Raw genomic sequence first — 8,157 nt, 5'->3', positions numbered from 1 at the left:
AGAATTCCGGCAGCAAGAAATCTGGACCTGGAAAAGCTACGTCAAGCCACCTATTCCGCATAACTCAGAATAAGCTGAAACTTCACAAAGAATTTTTCTCAAATATATGAGGAATATTGGAGCAAATAACAACCATAGGGGGCCCATGAGGTGGGCACAACCTACCGAGGCACGCCAGGGAGCCCAGGCGTGCCCTGGTGGGTTGTGCTCACCCAGGCCCACCTCTGGTGTCCATCTTCTATTATGTAAGTCATTTTTACCTAGAAAAAATAAGTAGAGGTCTTTCGGGATGGAGCATCGCCGTCTCGAGGCGGAACTTGGGCAGGAGCATTTTTGCCCTCTGGCGAAGCGATTCCGCCAGGTGAACTTCCATCCCGAAGGGGGAAATCATTGTCATTATCATCACCAACAGCTCTCCCATCTTGGGGAGGGCAATCTCCATGAACATCTTCAACATCACCATCTCATCTCAAACCCTAGTTCATCTCTTGTGTTCAATCTTGTTATCGAAACTATGGATTGGTGCTTGTGGGTGATTAATAGTGTTGATTACATCTTGTAGTTGATTATTATATGGTTTATTTGGTGGAAGATTATATGTTCAGATCCAATATGCTATTTAATACCCCTCTGATATTGAGCATGCTTATCATTTGTGAGTAGTTAATTTGTTCTTGAGGTCACGGGAGAAATCATGTTGCAAGTAATCATGTGAAGTTGATATGTGTACGATATTTTGATAGTATGGTCTACCTTGTTGCACTTTTTCTACTATTATCGTTACTTGCTCGTTACAAATTATCTTGCTATCAAACTACACTGCTACTTACAATTTCAGCACTTGCAGACATTACCTTGCTGAAAACCACTTTTCATTTCCTTCTGCTCCTCGTTGGGTTCGACACTCTTACTTTTTAAAAGAGCTACAATTGATCCCCTATACTTGTGGGTCATCAAGGCTATTTTCTAGCGCCGTTACCGGGGAGTGAAGCGCCTTTGGTAAGTGGAAATTGGTAAGCAAACATTTATATAGTGTGCTGAAATTTATTGTCACTTGTTACTATAGAAAACCATCCTTTGAGGGTTTGTTCAGGCTATCTTCACCTCAACTGGAACCACACTTAGCTAACCCTCAACCTACTACACCTACTGAAAATATTGAATATGGAATTCCTTCGGGTATGTAGAAAAACTACTAGCTAATCCTTATGCAGGAGATAGAACTGAACATCCTGATATGCACTTGATATATGTAGAACAAATTTGTGGATTATTCAAGCTTGCAGATTTACCCGGAGATGAATTTATGAAGAAGGTTTTCCCTTTATCTTTGAAGGGAAAAGCATTGGCATGGTATAGGCTATGCGATGATATTGGATCCTGGAATTGGAATCGATTGAAATTGGAGTTCCATCAAAAATATATCCTATGCATCTAGTTCATCGTGATCGGAATTATATATATAATTTTTGGCCTCGTGAAGGAGAAAGTATAGCTCTAGCTTGGGGGAGGCTTAAGTCAATGTTACATCCATGCCCCAATCATGAGCTCTCAAGAGAAATTATTATCCAGAATATTTATGCTAGGCTTTCTCGTAATGATTAAACCATGCTTGATACCTCTTGTGATGGTTCTTTTATGAAGAAGACTATTGAATTACGGTTGGATCTTTTGGAAAGAATTAAATGCAACTCTGAAGATTGGGAACTCGACGAAGGAAAAGATTCAGGTATTAAACTTAAGTAAGATTCTATTAAATCTTTTATGAATGCTGATGCTTTTCAAAAATTTAGCACTAAATATGGACTTGACTCTGAGATAGTAGCCTCCTTCTGTGAATCATTTGCTACTCATGTTGATCTCCCTAAAGAGAAGTGGTTTAAATATCACCACTTATTAAAGAAGAAATTAAAGAACTGGTGCCAGTTAAAGAAGAAACTATAATTTATAATATAGATCCAGTTGTTCCTACTACTTATATTGGGAAACCACCTTTCCCTATTAGGATAAAGGAACATGCTAAGGTTTCAACTATGGTCAACAAAATCTACATTAGAACACCTAAACTTGATGAACAAATTAAAGTAGAACCTAGTATTGCTATGGTTAAAGATCTCTTGGAAGAAGATATAGATGGGCATGTTATTTACTTCTGCAAAGAAGCTGCTAGAATTGCCAAACCTGATAAAAATGATAAACATAGACCTGTTGTTGGCATGCCCGTTCTCTCAGTTAAAATAGGAGATCACTGTTATCATGGTTTATGGGACATAAATGCTAGCGTGAGTGCTATTCCTTATTGCTTATATCAAGAAATTATGAATGACATAGCACCCGCAGAGATAGAAGACATAGGTGTTACTATCAAACTTGCTAATAGAGACACTATATCACCAATTGGGATTGTTAGATATGTTGAAGTCTTGTGTGGGAAAATAAAATACCCTACTGATTTTCTTGTTCTTGGTTCCCACAAGATGACTTTTGTCCCATTATCTTTGGTAGACCTTTCTTGAACACCGATAATGCTAGAATAGATTGTGATAAACAAACTGTCAGTGTTAGTTTTGGTGATGAGTCTCATGAGTTTAATTTTTCCAAGTTTAGTAGAAAGCTTCATGAAAAAGAATTGCCTATTAAGGATGAATTGATTGTTATTGCTTCTATTGTTGTGCCTCCTACTGATCCACTAGAACAATATTTTCGAGACCATAAATATGATTTTCATATGCATGAAAGAAATGAAATAGATAAGATTTTCTTTGAAGAACGTCCTTTGCTTAAACATAATTTGCCTATTGAAACTCTAGGAGGTCTTGATCCGCCTAAAGGTGATCCTATGTTTGAATTAAAACAATTGACACACACTTTGAAATATTCTTATCATGATGAAAAGAAGATATATCCTGTTATTATTAGTGCTAACCTTTCAGAACATGAAGAAGGAAGATTATTGAAAGCTCTAAGGAAGCATCGAGCTTCTATTGGATATACTCTTGATGATTTAAAGGGCATTAGTCCCACTCTATGCCAGCACAAAATTAATATGGAACCTGATGCTAAACCCATTGTTGATCACCAACGTCGGTTAAATCCAAATATTAAGGAAGTGGTAAGAACGGAAATACTAAAACTTCTGGAAGCAGGTATAATCTATCCTATAGCTGATAGTAGATGGCTAAGTCATGTTCAATGTGTCCCTATAAAGGGAGGCATTACTGTTGTTCCTAATGATAAGAATGAACTTATTCCACAAAGAATTGTTACAGGTTATAGAATGGTAATTGATTTTAGAAAATTAAACAAAGCAACTAGAAATGATCGTTACCATCTGCCTTTTATTGATCAAATGCTAGAAAGATTATCTAAGCACATACACTTTTGCTTCCTTGATGGATATTTTGGTTTTCACAAATACATGTTATCTCAACCTGATCAAGAGACCACTTTTACTTGTCCCTTTGGAACTTATGCATATAGATGTATGCCTTTAGGTTTATGCAATGCACCTGCTACCTTTCAAAGATGTATGACTGCTATATTCTCTGACTTCTATGAAAAAATTATTGAGATTTTTATGGATGATTTCTCTATTTATGGGAAGTCTTTTGATGATTGTTTGAGCAACCTTGATTGAGTTTTGTAGAGATGTGAACAAACAAATCTTGTCTTGAATTGGGAGAAGTGCCACTTTATGGTTAATGAAGGTATTGTCTTAGGTCATAAAATTTCTCAAAGAGGTATTGAAGTGGACAAAGCTAAGGTTGATGCAATTGAGAAAATGCCATGTCCTAAAGATATCAAAGGTATTCGTAGTTTCCTAGGTCATGTCGGTTTCTATAGGAGATTTATCAAAGACTTCTCTAAAATTTCTAGGCCTCCTATGAATCTTTTGCAAATGGATATTCCTTTTGTTTTTTATGATAACTGTCTAGAAGCCTTTGAAATACTCAAGAAAGCCTTAATGTTGTCACCTATTGTTCAACCACCTGATTGGAACTTGCCTTTTGAAATTACATGTGATGCTAGTGATTATGTTGTTGGTGTTGTTCTAGGACAAAGAGTTGATAAGAAACTGAATGTTATTCGCTATGCTAGTAAAACTCTAGACAGTGCTCAACGAAATTATGCTACTACTGAAAAAGAACTCTTAGCATTGGTGTTTGCTTGTGATAAATTTCGGTCTTATATTGTTGATTCAAAAGTAATTGTTCACACCGATCATGTTGCTATTAAATATCTTATGGAAAAGAAAGATGCTAAACCTAGACTTATTCGATGGGTTCTCTTGCTAGAAGAATTTGATTTACATATTACTAATAGAAGAGGAGTTGAGGACCTCGTAGTTGATAACTTGTCTAGGCTTGAAAATGTGCTTGATGACCCACTGATACGTCTCCAACGTATCTATAATTTTTGATTACTCCATGCTATATTATCTACTGTTTTGGACTATATTGGGTTTATTTTCCACTTTTATATTATTTTTGGGACTAACCTATTAACCGGAGGCCCAGCCCAGAATTGCTGGTTTTTTCCTATTTTAGTGTTTCGGCGAAATAGAATATCAAACAGAGTCCAAACGGAATAAAATCTTCGGGAACGTGATTTTCTCACCGAACGTGATCCAGGAGACTTGGACCCTACTTCAAGGGATCAAAGAGGAGGTCACGAGGCCGGGGGGCGCCCCCCCCCCAAGGCGCGCCCCCTGCCTCGTGGGCCCCTCGGTGCTCCACCGACGTACTCCTTCCTCCTATATATACCTACGTACCCCCATACGATCAGAACAGGAGCCAAAAACCTAATTCCACCGCCGCAACTTTCTGTATCCACGAGATCCCATCTTGGGGCCTGTTCCAGAGCTCCGCCAGAGAGGGCCGTCATCACGGAGGGCTTCTACATCATCCTAGCCTCTCCGATGAAGTGTGAGTAGTTTACCTCACACCTTCGGGTCCACAGTTAGTAGCTAGATGGCTTCTTCTCTCTCTTTGAATATCAATACAAAGTTCTCCCCCTCTCTTGTGGAGATCTATTTGATGTAATCTTCTTTTTGCGGTGTGTTTGTTGAGACCGATGAATTGTGGGTTTATGATCAAGTCTATCTATGAATAATATTTGAATCTTCTCTGAATTCTTTTATGCTTGATTGGTTATCTTTGCAAGTCTCTTCGAATTATCCGTTTGGTTTGGCCAACTAGATTGGTAGTTCTTGCCATGGGAGAAGTGCTTAGCTTTGGGTTCGATCTTGCGGTGTCCTTTCCCAGTGAAAAAAGGGGCAGCAATGCACGTATTGCATCATTGCCATCGAGGATAACAAGATGGGGTTTATTTCATATTTCATGAATTTATCTCTCTACATCATGTCATCTTGCTTAAGGCGTTACTCTGTTTTTAACTTAATACTCTAGATGCATGCTGGATAGCGGTCGATGAGTGGAGTAATAGTAGTAGATGCAGACTCGTTTCGGTCTACTTGTCACGGAAGTGATGCCTATATACATGATCATGCCTAGATATTCTCATAACTATGCTCAATTGTGTCAATTGCTCAACAGTAATTTGTTCACCCACCGTAGAATACTTATGCTCTTGAGACAAGCCACTAGTGAAACCTATGGCCCCCAGGTCTATTCTCATCATATCAATCTCCGTCACTTTAATCATATTTTGCTTTTTACTTTGCCTTTAATTTTTACTTTGCATCTTTATATCAAAAATACCAAAAATATTATATCTATCAGATCTCACTCTCGTAAGTGACCGTGAAGGGATTGACAACCCCTAATCGTGTTGGTTGCGAGTAGCTATCATTTGGTGCAGGTACGAGGGACTTGAGCGTGGCCTCCTACTGGATTGATACCTTGGTTCTCAAAAACTGAGGGAAATACTTACGCTACTCTGCTGCATCATCCCTTCCTCTTTGGGGAAAACCAACGCAAGCTCAAGACGTAGCACCCACTATTTATTGATGATAGTTTTCCTGATGAGAAGTTAGCTGCAATAAATGTTCCTCATAACACTCCTTGGTATGCTGACTATGCTAATTACATTGTTGCTAAATATTTACCACCTAGTTTTACATATCAACAAAAGAAAAAATTCTTCTATGATTTAAGACACTACTTTTGGGACGACCCACATCTTTATAAAGAAGGAGTAGATGGTATTATTGGGCATTGTGTACCTGAGCATGAATAGGGACAAATCCTACATAAATGTCACTCCAAAGCTTATGGAGGGCATCATGCTGGAGATAGAACTGCTCACAAAGTATTGCAATCTAGATTTTATTGGCCTACTCTCTTCAAGGATGCCTGTAAGGTCATCTTATCTTGTGATGAATGCCAAAGAATAGGTAATATCGGTAAGTATCAAGAAATGCCTATGAATTATTCACTTGCTATTGAACCATTTGATGTTTGGGGATTTGATTACATGGGACCTTTTCCTTCTTCGAATGGGTATACACATATTTTAGTTGTTGTTGATTATGTTACTAAATGGATAGAAGCTATTCCAACCAGTAGTGCTGATCACAACACCTCTATTAAAATGCTTAAGGAACTTATTTTCCCAAGGTTTGGAGTCCCTAGATATTTAATGACTGATGCTGGTTCACATTTTATTCATGGTGCTTTCCGTAAAATGCTTGCCAAGTATGATGTTAACCATAGAATTGCATCACCTTATCATCCTCAGTCTAGTGGTCAAGTTGAACTTAGCAATAGAGAAATAAAATTAATTTTGCAAAAGACTGTCAATAGGTCCAGGAAGAATTGATCTAAGATATTAGATGATGCACTTTGGGCTTATAGAACAACATATAAAAATCCTATGGTTATGTCTCCTTATAAATTGGTTTATGGAAAAGTATGTCATTTGCCTCTGAAGTTAGAACATAAAGCATATTGGACAGTCAAAGAACTCAACTATGATTTCAAACTTGCCGGTGAAAAGAGGTTATTTGATATTAGCTCTTTCGATGAATGGAGAACCCAAGCTTATGAAAATGCCAAGTTATTTAAAGAAAAAGTCAAAAGATGGCATGATAAGAGAATCCAAAAGCGTGAGTTTAAAGTCGGAGAATATGTTCTTTTGTACAACTCTCGTTTCAAATTCTTTGCAGGAAAACTCCTCTCGAAATGGGAAGGCCCCTATGTCATCGAGGAGGTTTATCGTTCTGGAGCTCTCAAAATAAATAATGCCGAAGGTACTAACCCGAAGGTCGTTAATGGGCAACAAATAAAACATTATATCTTAGGTACGCCCATTAATGTAGAAAGTAACACTACTAGGGAAAACCCTAGCAGTAGCGCTGGTTTTGTGCTCACTAGTAGCGCGGGTAGGCGCGCTACTAATAAGGCGCTACAGCTATTGCTTAGCAGTAATGTGTGCCCGCACGCGATACTGCTAGGACAAATAGCTGCAGCGTTTGTTTGCTCCCACGCTACTGCTAATGTAACTACTGGCAGCGTGTTTTCTCTCCATAGCTACTAGTATTCTTTTTTTATTTTTTATTTTTAGTGTATTTATGCGCCATCGTACAATTATTGGTACAATACCAGTTATGAGGTTTACATCATTATGTCCATAACAGTGTGTCAAATGAAGGTGGATTAGGTTCAAGTGGAGGCAATTTGTGGTGCATGTCAAAAGTATACTACTAATCCAAACTTGATCAGTTTGGACTAGTAGTACTTTCGATGCGCACCACATGTTGCCTCCACTTGAATCTAATCCGCCAGCACAAGCTATTTAATCATCATCATAGTCATTACCACCAACAACATTTATTTAATCACCACTAACACTAGCTAATAATAATCATCATAGTCATTACCACCAACACTAGCTATTTTATCATCATAGTAATAGTGTAGCACATCATCATCCTCAAACTCATTTCTAGCTAGCTAATCACTCCTGCTGCTCTCTCTTAGGTAAAATAACATAAAACATGTGTAGCTCTCCTCCTTGACCAAGTTGGAGCATGCAGATGAACCTGTCTCCTAATCGTGGGTAGCGCATCTGTTTGCTGCCCCCTAGTACTTCTCTGCGCTTCTCCATCACACATTTGGTGCAGTCTTGCACTATTAAGCATCTGTCGCTAATATTGAATGCACTAAAGTAATCTGTAGGATATCTTGGCCGTAAGCT

Source organism: Triticum dicoccoides, chromosome 3A (genome assembly GCF_002162155.2).
Source record: "Triticum dicoccoides isolate Atlit2015 ecotype Zavitan chromosome 3A, WEW_v2.0, whole genome shotgun sequence".
Taxonomy (NCBI): Eukaryota; Viridiplantae; Streptophyta; class Magnoliopsida; order Poales; family Poaceae; genus Triticum; species Triticum dicoccoides.
This window is presented reverse-complemented; position numbering follows the sequence as displayed.